At 45.8% G+C, this 15,714-nt stretch overlaps 1 long non-coding RNA gene across 1 annotated transcript in view; it reads right to left on the bottom strand.

The window, feature by feature from the left end:
• Window positions 1-14,693, bottom strand: part of LOC309635999 — a 39,539-nt gene extending 24,846 nt beyond the window's left edge. The window contains exon 1 of the long non-coding RNA XR_014249156.1: window positions 13,907-14,693. This is a non-coding gene — a long non-coding RNA (uncharacterized lncRNA). The remainder of the gene's footprint in view (window positions 1-13,906) is intronic.
• Window positions 14,694-15,714: the final 1,021 nt, after the last annotated feature.

The raw sequence follows: 15,714 nt of genomic DNA, 5'->3' as shown, positions 1-15,714 counted from the left end.
CTCTGCCCTATCCCTGCAGAGTCAGCAGGCACCCAGCAAGCCTCGTCCCTGCCCACCTTCCTGCAGGACAAAGGCTATATCTCCTTGAACTCAGGAAGTAGCCTGTAGCTTTTTTGCCAGGCCCTACGTGACAGCTTCCGCTTAGCCCAGCGGAAAGGACTGCTGTCAGCCAATTTCACAGCCCCTTGCTGCTCTTTGATTCTAACCGCCCAACTCAGCACTGAGCACCCTGCATTACCATCCCCCCCTTTTGGGGAGCATCCTAGACCTCGTACCCAGATTCCTTTCCCGTCAAAACTCACCTGCCCTGTGTCCCACCCGCTTCCTTCAGGGGCTTGCCCTCTACGGATCTGATAACTTCCAGGAGAGCTGGGAGGTGCCAAAGATCATTATTTTCCCCTTGACAGTTTTGCCCAAGGCTGGCCCTGAAGCAGATAATCCACCCAGAACAGGTTGGGGGCACAAGCTGCTCCGTGCTTTGTGTGATGCAAACATGCACAGTCTGTGCGACCCTCATCTGGAGCAACATCTTTTAGGAAACAGCCTCAAAGCACCCAGTCAAGGCTTTGCTTCTTCCTTTCAAGATGCCAGAGGACTGTAGGAAGGATGATCTGCCGTCTCAACGGCATCCCCTTGGAATTGGCAGGAGGTCAATTTTCTACCTTGGGTCCTCAGGGGTTTGCTGGGGTCGCTGATCAACAAGACCTTTCAGATTCAGGCTGCATCTTTCAATGGGAATGCCATCCAGCTTTCAGAAGCTGAGCGTAAGTACCCACGTCCACCACGGGGTTCCTGGACGGAGCCATGAGGAGAAGCAGCTCTGGTGGACCAAGATGTTGCAGACACGGCCGCCCTCCATGGCCTGTGCTCTGAGCTGAGCCCAGGGGGAACACTGGACGCACGGGGGAGTCTCCTCACCAACTCTCAGTGAAGGGTTCTCTTTTGAGAAAGAATTTGAAAAAACTCCTAAGAACTCTAAAGTGCATTCTGATTGAGCTCTTTTCAGAAAGAAAAATTCCAAATCCCCAAATGATAGGCAAGCATGGATTGGTCACCACTCTGGATCAGGAGGATGGAGGTGAAGATGGGACAAAATGAGAACAAAGGAAGACGTGAACTCAGAGGAGCCTTCCAGGAGCTGGTTGTTGAAGCTGGCCAGAGAGTATCTTGCTCCGGCCTGAAGGCCACAAGATGGCAGCATTTCTGAAAGTTCCAGATCCACCCAGGGGCCGCCTCTCAGGGTGCTGGGGTGCCTTGGCGCCTGGTCAGGAGCACATCCTCTCTCGTGTTCAGGAAGATTAAGAGTCCCAGCTTGGGATACTCTGTCCTCAGCCAGAGATGGGAGAGAAGAGAGCCAGCGCAGAAGGGCTGGAGCTCCACGGTGAGCATTCATTCAGCTGTTGCAACAAAATCAGCATTGAACCCAAGTGCCTGTTGGCCAGTGGCCACTTTGGATGTTGGCTGGATTGTCTGTCTGAAGAACGGCATGTTTATTTGGCCAGAGGTAGCATGGCGGTCAAGGAGCTTGGCGGCACTTGAGGAAGTACATCCCCCCCAAACGTCAGTTCGTGAGCTCTGGGGGATTTTATTCTGCACGGCCTGGCATCAGGGCCAGCATTCAGGTCCCCACTCCAGCCCCACCAGCCTGGATGCCTGCACCAATCATTTGGGGTGCAAGACTGGACAGTTTTTGCTATTAAAATCCTTCCTGGTATCTGTCTTATATCCTCCATTCATTCACTCATTCATTCATTCAGTAATTCACTTTTCAATAAGTGCATATTCAGTGCCTCCTACGAGCCAAGTGTTCTGTTGTGTCCTGGCGATACGAGAATGACCGTTCTGCCATCAAAGAACTTGCATCTAGCTGCAGGGGTGGGAGGCTGGGGAGAGTTAATTAATCACAATTATAAAAACTGCTTTGCAGGCAAAGTGCAAAGTGTTCTGGCGGGGACTCTGGAAGGCTTTGCTCTTTATTAGCAGTTGACCTTGGACAAGTTAGCAAGGGCCTCTGTATGGTCCCTGAGATTTTGCATAAGACGATGGTGAGGGTTAAAGAATTAGCACACGTGGCTATGTGTGGCATATTGTAAATGCCAAATGAGAGCTGCCTGCTGCTTTTATTTCTGTGGTGCAGCCCTCACCTGCAGGGGGACCTATTCACATGTGCTCTTCACACACGCAGCTGACGGTGGCAGCTTTGACATAACCTCTCAGAGTTTCAGTTTCCTCATCTGTCAAAAGAAGTAATAATGCTGACATCATCATGTGACTGTTGTGAGGATTAAATGAGGTGTGGAAAGAGAGTAAGTAGTTAGCTTGGTACCTGGGGTCTATTATTATTAGATCTAGAAGTCATGATATCAAAGCCTTAAATCTGCATTTTGGAGTCATATATAAAGCCCCAGGGTGCCCATTAAGGTATGTGTTTGGCTAATTAATGGCCCATTTTCATTCAGTAACTGCCTCCTCTTAGTACCACCTGAAGGGGTTGTGGAGAAAGCTGATACAGATGGCCAGGCAGCGTGCCCGTGCCCAGCTTTCAAGATATGGTTCGTGCCCATCTCTACGCAGCAGAAAAAGATCTGTCCAACCTTCTGCCAGTCAGGTCAACAAAGCTGGCCGAGGTGGGGAGGAGGGAAGGCCACTCCTTTTGTGGAGTGACCCACAGCGGCAGCTTCTGGCCCTGATATATGTCACCTCGTGTCATCCTCATGGCAGCCCCAGGACATAGGCCCCTGTTTCAGCATCCCTATTTTACAGATTAGGAAATGGAGGCCAAAGTCACGCAGCAAGTATGTGCCAGAGCTGGGCTTACACCCAGATCCTGAAGGCTGACTGAGAGGTTTGATGGAATTACTAGAATGTTACTGCTTAGCCTGTCCCCACTCTGACAAAAGGCACTTAAGTGCTTGTTGAATTGGACCAAGGGGCAGATTCAGTCCAAATGGGCCATCCATTGGCTCCGCATGTGGACAAATATGGGCTGCTAGAAGATGATTATATGGCCACTCCACCAACTTGCGTGATGCTGGTAGCTTCCTTCCAGGCCACCCTCAGCTGCCCCTGGGTGAACCGCCTGGGATGGGCGGATTGCTATCTGTGGACGGGGTGTCCCTGAGAGCACAGACCATTCTGGCAGTGTGGCCTCCTCATCTGACCTTCAGAAAGAACATCTCATTGTCCCAAGACAACCAGGGGTGAAGTCAACCCTGTTCAGATCCCCGAGGGAAAGGCTATTTTTAGGTTCCCAATGGAGAAAGGAAACAGCCATGTCTCCAAAGATCGCCCTCCACCTCACTGGGACAGCGGTGACATCAAGTGACCCACGGAGCTCGGGACGGTGAACGCAGGCCAGAGGACAGATGGCAGCTCGGCCCACACACAGATGCTTCTGCTGGCTTTCCTTGCTACCTTGGTTTTCAGGACATCCTGGAAGAGCATCATTAAAGCCTTTCTCAGATAAAGGAAATGTCAAGCGTTGTTCCCAGATTGTTTGAGGATCGAGGGTTTGGGTCCACTGAGGTGTCAGGTGTGACACAACAGCTTTTTTTTTTTTTTTTTTTCTCAACACTCATTTGTCAAGGTGTAGAGAACAGCTGATGTTTCTGCCGGCCCAGCATCCATTCCCTTTCTCATAATAGCATCCTGGATTTTCCCGTGGGGGCCACCCCTTCCCCACACCCAGTCTTCTGGTTTGAATGGCACTGACTCCATTCAGGGGCTCTGGGGATGTGCATGTGACCAAAGCTGACCAATCCCTGGGCTTTATGCCCTGGAGGAGTGAGTGTTTCCGAGGTGGGCGTGTATCCTCAGCCAGACCAAAAGAGAGTCAATCCTCAGGTTTTGCTGGAATTTGGGGAGAGCACACTCTCTTTCTCAGGGGTTTGTTAAGCTGGTAGCCCATCAGCCTGGTACTGTTGGTGGCTATGTCACTACCACCTGGGGAGAGCTACCTGAGAAGAAGCCAGACTGCAGGAAAACAGAGAGAAGAGATGGTGAGACAAAGATTCCTGGTGACATCTGAGTGGCTGGATTCAACCGTGGTCTTTTCCAGTTATGTAAGTTAATATATTTCTTTTGGTGCTTTTGCAAGTTTGGGTTGAGTTACTGTCTCTTAGACCTGAAAGCATCCTGTCTGATGTAGAAACATTCCCAAAATATGCCAGTGAGTTGGGTACCGAGAATACAAGGGAAATTTCACTTGAAATGTTTTTGATACTTAACATCAATCATGATTGTTTTGTGTTGTAGATATTAAAGACGTAAAAGATGTTGTGCTATGCCTACATTATATCAAGGAGAAAACAAACAAAACTGAACAAATACACAGTACAGCATTATCTAATAAATCCCCGAGACCTGCTTCTCTGGAGTCAGAAAAACCTGAGTTTGAATTCTAGCTCTGCCAGTTATCTTGGGTGACTGTCATAACTGTCTTGGGCCTCACTCCCCTCACCTGCAATATGGTGATAATAAGAGTAGCTGCATCATTGGGTCATTATGGAGGATTATCTGAAATAATAAGAATATCTGGCCTTATAACAGTCCTATGAGATAGGAACTCAGGGGCAGAACTTGTTCGAGAACAATAACTTGTTCAAGATCAGTGAACTAGTAAGTGGCAGACCTGGGATTTGAACATGGGCAGCGTGACTCAGAGTTTCCACTCCTGACCACCATGTTTATTATCTTTTGAGCTAAGAGAGGTTGAGTCACTTGCCCAAGGTCACACATCAAAATATTGTACACAAAGTGCTTGTCAAGTGAGCTGATACATAGTAAATCTCAACAAATGTTAAGGAGAACACAGAAAGGGGAGTGTTAACCAGAGGGTTACATTTCAGGGCAGGACCATGTCTGCAGTAATGGGGGGATGCAGAGTGGGATTTAGGAAACCGGTTTTAGACTCTACCCTGTTGCAAGCCTGACGTGTGACCTTAGCAAGTCACTTGCTTCTCTGGTCTTTGGTTTCTCAGATGTAGATCGAGAGGATCAGTATTATTGTTCTCCAAAGGCCCATCCACTGTAACCATCTACTGGTCCAGGGTTTGGAGCCATTTGTCACAACCAAGGTGACTGAGGCTATAAGAACGGGACATGGAGAGGTAGCTGGATTAGAAGGTCCCATCTCCCTGCCTGTCAGTCTGAAGGTTGGGGTCCAGGGTTTCACCGTCCATGCTCTATACTGCTTCCAGCTTGGGTCTTTTCTCCCAAGTTTTCCATCCTTCTCTAATCTAGTGTATTTCCAAGATCAAGGAAGAAAAATGTGACCAACATTGTCCATCTCTGAACCAGAGCAAAGAAAGCCCATACTAAGCCCTCAGCCTCCTCACATGTCAGATTCATGACCAACTCCCAGCCTTTTCACTGGGATCATTTTAAAGGCTTTTATCACATCTGAAAATGCTTCCCAAATGGCAACAAACTCTCCCAGGGGGAAAAAAAAAACTGTTCCGATGAGTTAAGTGTAAATGAATCAAAACCACATGGATTAAATTTCCCCTGAAATACACTCAGGATTGACCATTAAGGACAAATGCTTTGGGACGATACGGGCTTTGGGTGGGAGGGGTGGAGAGCCTAGGGTCCAACTTGGAGCTTCCACTCTGCTCCTAGCAACACGCCCCCAAAGTCCCAGACTCCCTAACTCATGCTCAGTGTTTAACAAATGAACAGATCATCTTAGGCTGGGACTTAATGAGACCTTGGTTACCTGAGTAACCAAGGGCATCTCATTTTGGCTGCTCTTTCTGTGAGTCTCTCTTTGAAAAGTGGTAAACTTGTTCAAGGTGGTAAATAGCCTTGAACAAACAAGTCAGCTTGTTCGCTCACTCAAAGAACATTTATTGAGTCCCCAATTCAAAACTGCAAAGTAATGAGAGGCAAAGAGGAATGAAACTGTCCCAGCTGCTCTGTCCCCTCTACCTGTGTCATGATGCCATTTGCCCAGCTGCTGCTTCTCATTGGGTCTCCCTTGCTCTCAATGCCACCATGCTCTCTGCGGAAAGGCTTTCAGACCAGTTTGGGAGTATTTTCTCAAGGCTTTGGTTGAGGCTGGGAATGTACCGGCTGGCCTCCACCCCCCCACCCCCACTAATGCACGGCTTGATCATCAGACGCCGTCTTCTCCTACGGGAACACCAAGGCATACCCCTAATGGGTCATCCTGTTTGTCACCTTCCAACCCAACCACCAGAACAATCTGCCTAGACCTCAAATCTGACCACATCATCCTACCATTCAGAGAGTCAGAGCTCCCGTGTGTGTCCACTCAGTTAAATACAAGCTCCCCAGCCTGGCAGACAAGGCCCTCTACAGGACTGGGCCCTTATTTGCTCTCATGCCTCTTTGGTCTACTCTCTCCACTTTGTACTTTATACTCTGACAACACCAAAGTGCCTGTAGCTGCCACTAACATGCATCCCGTGATTTCCTGCCTCTGTCCCTTTGTTCATCCAGAATCCTCTCCCTTTTTTCTTTGCCGCACTAATTCAAGCTCCTGAGCCACCTTCCTGAACTCTGCTCTGAGGAACACTGGCTCAGAGAGATGTTGAATCTTTTGCTCTGTGAAATAAAAGGTATAGTGGTCAAAAAAGTTTGGAAAGCGCTGAGTTAGAAAAAGTTAAATGGGCTTTTTCTTGCAGAACTTCTCAGAGCCTTTAATATGCTTTGCTCAGAGCCTTACTCTGTTAATGTGCACTGTGGATCTTCAAGATCAAACCTCATTTGATCACAGATTCCTGTTCATCTCAAATACTTATTACCATCTGTTGTTTCTAGGAACATAGTTGAGGAAAACTGTCCTAGGCAATAAGTCATTCTATAACCTTGAACAAACAATTTAATTTGTTCATTCAAAGAACATTTATTATGTGTGTCAAACTGATACAAATGGAGGTTACGAGCAAGCTTAAAGCCTTTTAAAACCGTTTAGGAAAAATATGTCCAAAACATGTATCTGACAAAAGACTGGTTTCTAGAATATGTTCTAAAAACTCTCAAATCCCAACAGCAAAAAACCATATAATCCAATTAGAAAATGGGCAAAAAACATGAACAGACCTTTCATCAAAGAGGTTATCCAGACAGCAAATAAACATATGAACAAATGTTTAACACCATCAACCATTAGGGAAGTACAAATTAAAACCACAATGAGACATCACTATAAACCTACCAGAATGGCTAAATTAAAAAAAAACAAGGACAATACCCAAGCTGGAGAGGACGTAGAGAAACTAGATCATTCATTCATTGCTGCTGGGAATGTAAAAGGGCACCTCCACTCTGGAAAAAACTGGCAGTTTCTTATACAACTAAACATGCAATCACCATACGACCCAGCAGTTGCACTCTTGGGCATTTATCCCAGAAGAATGAAAACTTATGTTCACACAAAAACCTGTGCATGAATGTTCCTAGCAGCTTTATTTATAATACCCCAAACCTGGAAACAGCCCAGATGCCCTTGAGTGGGTGAACGGTTTGTTTAAAGTGTGGTACATCCATACCATGGAATACTACTCAGCAAGAAAGAGGGACTAACTATTGATACATGCAACAGCGTGGATTGAATCTCCAGAGAATTACGCTGAGTTAAGAAAGTCAACTGTAAGTGGAACTATACAGTTCCATTTACATAACATTCTTGAAATGACAAAATTATAGAAATAGAGAATATATGGTTGCTAGGGATTTAAGATGAGGGGTTGAGGGCAAGAGAGAGGTGAATGGGTGTGGTTATAAAAGGGCAACAGGAGAGATCCTTGTGGTGATGGAAACGTTCTGTATCTTGACCATGGTGGTGGCTATAGGAGCCCACATGTGATAAACTTGTATAGAACATTGGGCAGAGTTCCAGTTTTGCAAGATGAAGAGTTCTGGAGATTGGTTGCACGACAATATCAGCATATTTAACACTACTGAACTTTGCCCTTAAAAATAGTTAAGTTGGTAAAGTTTATATTGTGTGTATTTTACTACACAAAAATTTAATTAAAAATGCATGGGACTAAACACACACATACACACACTCAAGCACAAGTAAAACTGGAGAAATCTGAATAAGAGCTGTAGATGTAGCCATCTTAATATCTTAGATGTGATTTTGTACTATAATTTTGCAAGATGTTACAGTGGGGGAAAACTAGGTAAAGGTTACGTGAAATCTCTCTGTATTATTTTTTTTACAACTGCATGTATGTCTACAATTATATTAAAATAAAAAGTTTATTTGAAAAAATCTGCTGTCACAAACTAAACAACCTCTACCAATTTTTATATCATCTTCTAAGGACATTGCTATTTTTGCCCCTGTATAAGTCTCTGTGCACTTTTTTAAAATTAATTTTTTTTTTAATTGAAGGATAGTTGATTTACAATGTTGTGTTAGTTTCTGGTGTACAGCAAAGTGACTCAGTTATCCATATATATATGTGTATATATATATATATATATATATTCTTTTTCAGATTCTTTTCCATTATAGGTTATTACAAGATATTGAATATAGTTCCTTGTGCTATACAGTAGGTGCTTGTCATTTATCTATTTTATGTATAGTCGTGTGTATCTATTAACCCCCAATTCCTAATTTATCCCTCCCCCCCCGACCTTTCCCCTTTGGTAACCATAAATTGTTTCTGAAGTCTGTGACTCTGTTTCTGTTTTGTAAATAAGTTCATTTGTAGCATTTTTTTTTTTAGATTCCACATATAAGTGATATCATATGATATTTGTCTTTCTCTGTCTGACTTACTTCATTTAGTGTGATAATCTCTAGGCCCATCCATGTTGCTGAAAATGGCATTATTTCATTCTTTTTTATGTCTGAGTAATACTCCATTTTATTTACATATATATATATATATATATATATATACACACCACATCTTCTTTATCCATTCATCTGTCAACGGACATTTAGGTTGCTTCCACGTCTTGGCTATTGTAAATAGTGCTGTTATGAACACTGGGGTACATGTATCTTTTCGAAGTAGAGTTTCCTCCAGACATATGCTCAGGAGTGGGCATTCTGGATCATATGGTAACTCTATTTTTAATTTTTTAAGATGGTAACTCTACTTTTAATTTTTTAAGGAACTCCGTACTGTTTTCCATAGTGGATGCACAAGTTTACATTCCTACCAGCAGTGTAGGAGGGTTTCCTTTTCTCCACCTCCTCTTCTGGTGCACTTTTTATCACATACTCTTTGTTCTTACTCTCAGAGTCCACAGGGTACATTTCATACAAGTTAATATATGTTATATGAATTCACAGTGATTTTTTAAAAATACACACACACATTACCACATAGTGGGCAATATTAGCACATAGCATTAGATCCAAGACCATAAGTAGGGCAGCACATAGCCAAAAGCAAAATGGCATGCTCCGTGGACCTGACTGTGACTCTGCTGGATGGGGTGGGAAGCCGGGGGATGGGGGTGCGGGGGGGGGGAGAAGGAGGCGATGTGAGGCTCCCAGAGTATCTTGTCTTGTAAGGTGGCTGAGGAAGCAAAATGGCTTTTCCTACAGGAAGCAGCCAGTTCCAACTTGAAGTTTCAGAGGCACTCAAACTGAAATCCACAAGGAGTGGTTTGTGGTTAGAAAGAAGGCACATCGAAGTGAATCGGTATAGTTCCTTTTATTTTTCCCAAGGAGAAGAAAGGTGGGGGAGAAAGGATTGAACCAAGCTAGAGGCAACCTGAAAGTTTAGGAAATCCAGCCTCAGCTTGGGGCCTTAGACACCTGGGAGACTGAATACACAGACAGAAAATGGCTGAACCAGACATAAAAATGGAACTTTGACCCACAACCTGCAGCACCCCTCATCTATGCTAAACAGCCTGGGAAGCCAGCCTGCAATGAGTCAGACTTATGGGAAGCCAGATTGCTATCTCTAGTGATAATCCAGGAAGCTAAACAATAACTTCTGTAACAATGGGCCCGACTCAATTAGTAACTGACAGCTTCCCTAATTTTTGCCCCTGTTTCCAACTTAGGACCAACCAGAGAAAGCCAAATGTGCACCCCTCACCCATCACACAGGATAGCATGCCCCCCTTCTATTTAGCTGCCTCCAGCCTCCCCAGGCCAACAGCCTCCGACCAGGCACACGTGAAGCTTCCTCTTTTCCACTCTAAAGCTTGCCCACCCCTCTGCCTGCCTTTGAGTCTCTGCCAAAGGCAAGTGACGGTGGCTGACTCCCTTGCTATAGCTCTGAAAAAATAGCCTTTGCTTTTCTCATTTGGTTACTCTTTTCTTATCTCCATACACCTTTCTAGATATTTGCGGAATAAATGATTCCAAGCAACCAATGGTATCACCCACTTTCCCGCTTCTGTTTCCGGGGTCACCAGCTGGTGAATGGGTGACTGTCGGCGGCTCCAACCTCTTCGTTTTACAGCTGGAGGTTCCTTCACAGACTCCATCCCTGCTGTGTGCCGTGATGGCTTCCTGAGGTCTAGAGCTGGCCTGACAGGCAGCTCTGTGATGCACTGGTAAGGCATGAGTGTTTGTTGATGGCTGGTGTCTATTGTGACTGCTCGAGGCCCTTGCCTCAATTCAGCACTGTGTTTCTTACTCAAAACTACCACGGATGAGGAGGAGTGGTGGATTGGTTTCCAATCCCAGCACTAACCAACCTGGAAAGCCACACCCCCTCCCTGGTCCTGCCTTTGCTGCTGTAATATGAGGACTGGAGTAAATAACATCTTAGGTCCCTTCTGTATCTAACCCTGCTGAACCTCCTCTCCACTGTCAGCCCGCCCTCACATGGTGGACATCATAGCAATCTCAAAAGGACCACTGATGGGCTTACGCTTGCAGGAGGAGGGTGAATCGACCTAGTGGCATTTCCACTGCTTGGCCAAAGAGAGGCAAATCCAGGACGGAATCAAGCCCCTGTTTTCCTACACTAGACCCGCTGTTACAAATGGTACCACTTAAGCCCCACCAACTCTTGAGCCGCCACACCCTTCCTTATAATTCACGCCCTCAGACTTGATTCCCCTGGGAACGTGTTTTTTACGTTGAATGAATCCAGAGTTCACATCTGTTGCCTGAACGCAACATGGCGAAAACCTTTTTTTATTTTTCCTGACTATCGGTACCATCACCCACCTTTAGAAACTCACTCTCGTTGAGTGGCATAGAAACAAAACAAAACAATATCCTCACTCCCACTTAGAGACCTAAGTCCTGGGGAGCTGGAGCAGAGCAGAGATTGTCACCTCCCAAGTTCAGCAATAAAGATGACTTTCTCCTTTCAGCTGCTGTTCCCTGAGGTGACTCTGTGATCGTATCAAATGCTCGGTAGCAAGGATTTCTGTGTAGCCTTCTCAGCTAAAATAGATTTAACCTGCCCGCTGCTCTTTGTGTGGGAACAATGCATGTAACAATAAGGAGCTGCTGTATTGTTCATGCATGAATAGTCCCGATTCTAGATATTTGCTGTAGGACCCTGTAGATTACCTGCAAAGAATGTCCGGCTCCCTCTGTTGAGAAAGGTTATGCTACAGGCGAGCAGTCCAGGCTGTTCCATGGTAATGAATCAATAGGGGCCTGCAATTAATGAAGTCTCATTTCAAGATGGTAGGGAGTCACCTTTTGAAATAGGGTCTGTTTTCTCCTCCAGCCTAATTGCAGAGCCTGGGGTGTCTCCAGTTTGCATGGGTCAACTTTGTGTGTGAGCCGGGGTTGGGGACTGGCCAGAAAGGGCAGAGGGTGAAAAGCAAAGTGGCTTTGCGGGCTTACTTGGGCGAGCTCTGGGAGAAATAAAACCCATATGTGTGGTTATTAGCATGTGGCTTGGAACCAGGCAAACGACAGAGGCTGGCTGGAAGGGCAAGAGCATCTTCTGAGTTTCCCATCCCCAATTTTTTAGCTGGATGAAATCTTAATCATCAGGGATTCCTGCTATGTGGCTGCAGATTGAGTCTTTGAGGACCCACGGCTAGTGCATGGTGGTGCTGGTAGAAAAAGAAACCCCACAGGCTTTGGATCCAGCACATCTGAATCTCAGTCATTGCACTGCCATTTACCAGCAGTGTGACCTTAAGCAACTTAACCTCTCTGAGCATCCTTTGTCTCCTCTGTCAAACAGGAGTATATCATCACCTCCCTGTAGGGCTCTTGCAAAGAAAATACGTTCCCCTAGTGGGCATTCAATAAATGGGTGAGGCAGACATTACTAGTTTCCCAATGTCTATCCTCCCTTTCTTCCTTGCTAACAGAATCACAATTTTGTTCAGGGCAGCAACATATTCAGCCAAGAAAATCCCAATTTCTCAGTGTCCCTTGAGGTTGGAGTGGCCATAGGACATAATTCTGGTCAATCAAAAGTGGATGTCTCCTGGATAGGGCTTTCTGGAAAGCTTTATGGTTTTTTTCTTGATTAAAAAAACAGACTTCAAAAGCTTTTGCCTTTTTCCCTATCCTCTCCTTCCTTCCTGGAATGTAGTCGCAATGCCTGGAAGTGTGGGAGCCATATTGTACCCATGAGGACAAGTTGGGAGTGGGACAGAAAAAGGTGAAGGGGAGGGATTGAGGAAGTTGTGGAGCAGCTGTACTGTCCGTAAGTGCCTCCCTCAGGACCTCTGGTCAGGTGAGAGCAATAAATACCTGTGTGGTTAAGTCCCGTTTCTTGAGCTGTCTCTTACATGCAGCCAAGCACAATCTCTAAACAATACCTGGTGATTGTTATTTCTTCAGGCTAGCAAAACAATCCCTTGGAAACTTCCTTGGAGACTGACTAAGGGAAGAAGGAGGAACACACTGGGAGGCAAACCACCCAGTCTCTGACATATCAGGACCTCACTACCTTCCCCTGTATCTGTCATCTGTGTACTTGAGCTTTGTATTTACATAGGCTTCCTTGCTTACTATTAAATCAGGGCTTCGGGAAAATGGAGTTAAATTAAAGGATATCAGAGGCAAAGATAGTCATGGTACTATATAAATACCTGTCTGCATCATGTAAGATACTGGAGTTAACTCCAAGAACAAAGGCAGAGTCTGAATGAAAAAAACTGCCTGCCAAGCTGGCTACAGCCACCCTGATGAGTGTAGGAAGTAAATATGGGAAACAATAGGCCCCAAATAATAACAGTAATAAGATTTTAAAAGCTTCATCCCTAATAAAGAAGCCTTTGCTGAATTCTCATCCCCTGAAGAAATAGCCAAGAGTATTGGGCTCATCCAAAGAGACAGCGAAAAGTTGGGGGAAGTGTAGACATGTCTTAGTAAGGTTGGGATGGGGCCCCTTGACCCAGTGGGAGAGCTAAGAGGGAGCCTTCTAGTGACCTCTGAAGGTCAAGCCACTGGTCCACAGCTCTGGGCAGCATGGCTTAGAGGCCGCCTCTCCAGGAGGAGAGTGGAGTAAAATGAGTCGCAAATGAGCTAATCACCATTAATGTTCCGGCTGAAACTGCCAGTTTGACATCCCTCCTAATGGCTGACAAATGTCAGGGTGACTTGTGTGCTTTTTTTGTTAATTGAATTGGTTAATTAGGTCCCAGAGGCCTAGCTGCTAATTATGAGCTACAGCTGAATATGAACTTAAAAAAAAAAAGATGCAAGGAAGTTAAAACAAAAGAAAACACACACACACACACACACACACACACACGCGCGCACACACACACCCGATTCCTTTGTATTCTTTATAATCCGTACTGTTACCTTCTCTTAATTTTTGACCTGCCACATGTTACTACTTTCTTGATGTGTTCAAAAAAATTTTTTAAAAGAGAGCAAGAAAAACTCCGATTCTGCCTCTTTCCATGAGGAGCATCTGCTCAATCAGTGCCTCGTTCATTAATTTTCTGCCAATTAGCAAGAAAAAAAAGGTAGACAGGAGAGGGGGAGAAAAGAGGCCAGATTTCCAGCCTAATGTATTACCTTGTGAAGATGGTGTTTTCAGAAGTTGCCTCTTGTTTGGGTAAAGAGGCAACAACAATCTACCAGACCCAGCAGGGACTTGTTGATGTTGAAGAAAACGTTTCCAGAATTTCATAGAACAAGCCCCAAACGCAGAGCTATCTACACTGTCCCGTTGAGGAATATCCTTAGAGGTAAATAAAGGGCCTTCTAGCTCACAGAGGACTCGAGAAATTCAGCCCTGTCGGTGAGTGTCTCTGAGAAGCAGCTCTCGATTCGCACCCACAAGTTTCTGGAGTTGTCTTCGGTTTTCTCGTCCAGTTAGGAGAGAACAGTGAAGGAAGTTGAAAGTTCCGGCTTCCTAACTCCAGTTCACACTGCTCCTGGCAAACCCCAAATATCTGATAAGCTGGTCGGCATCCTTTGGCTGGTGGGGGAGGAGCGGGGGGGAGGAGGGGCAGAAGGCACACGGAGCTGGAGGGGAGGGAAAGGTGAGGAACTCAAAGAACCTTTGTGGCAGAATCAGATTTTTCCAGCCGCTGAGGTTCTGGCAGAGATACTTGGACAGAGCTAAGCTGCCCAGGACAGCACTCATTACCTTCAGTCTTGGGCTGGCAGAGCCTGGGATTTTGAAAACATGTGGCCAGGAGCTTGGGGACTTGAAGAATGTGTGTGACCCAGACACCACCTGGAGCATCTTCCCCGGGCAGACGCAGGTGCATTTGACTCACATTCCCGGTTCCACAGTCTGTCCTCCTGGCTCAGCCACCAAGTCCAGAGTCCTCCTCCCAGTTTCTTCCAGTTCCTAGCCTTCACCCCATAAAGTCCCCAGTGTGGGGGGATGCCTCAGGATGGCCCGAAGCCACCTTTTGGCCCTTTGCTGTTCCCAAGTCCTCCGATCAGAAAGGTTCTAACTTTCTTGAAGCTTTGAGAGGGAGGGGCCACACCCCACACAGAGCCTCTGCCTTCTGCATGGCTCTCCCTCCACTGGCCCAGCGCCTTTGGTCACCCCTCTCCCACCCCCATCTAAGGTCCCTAGGATTGTAGACTGCCTCATCCGCTTCAGGCGGACAGTCACTGAGACACGTGCATGAAAAGCTCAAAGTTAAAAGAAAAGCTGCACGTTTTACAGTGATTCCACTTGAGTCTCTGTATTTTTACTAGTAGGCGTGTGTGTGTGTGTGTGTGTGTGTGTGTGTGTGTGTGTGTGTCCTGGCATTACAATAGCATTGACTGTTTGGATTCATCCTGAGCAAAGCATCTCTGAAGGGTTTTCAGGAAATCACAGTAACAGTCTACGGGGGAGCTTTGATGAGGCTGATTTTGCTGGGAGGACATGACAGCGGCAGGCGGTGTAGCACCTTGGTCAGGGCCATGCAGGGCTCTGGGCCCTGATGATCAAGGTCCAAATCCTGGCCTTGACACTTGCTAGTTGGGCAACCTTAGACCAGCTACTTCAACATCTTTGAGACGCATGCTTTCGACTCTGAGATGCCAATAAGAAGAGTACCTGTCTCCTAGGGCTGCTGGGGGGAGTAAAGGCGAGAAGGGGTGTGAGCCGTGAGCAACACGCACTCAGGAAACCCCAGCTCCCATGCCTGCTTTCCCCTTTTACTCTATTCTTTCAAAATCTAACATCCACAGAAACATTAGTGACATCAGGAACTTACCTTCAGTATCTTTCATTTGATTTGCTTTGCTTATGCTTTCATTATTCTCCAATTTCTTTTACATATTCGATACAGTGACTTCTGCTGTTTTTTTCTTTAAGAGATAGAGTTTTTATGACTCTTAAACCCACAGAGATATCAAAATTGTCTTCAGGTTTA

Source organism: Balaenoptera borealis, assembly GCF_965194805.1.
Source record: "Balaenoptera borealis genome assembly, chromosome: 10".
Classification (NCBI taxonomy): Eukaryota; Metazoa; Chordata; class Mammalia; order Artiodactyla; family Balaenopteridae; genus Balaenoptera; species Balaenoptera borealis.
The sequence above is the reverse complement of the archived record's forward strand: the minus strand, read 5'-3'. Positions and strand labels throughout refer to the sequence as shown.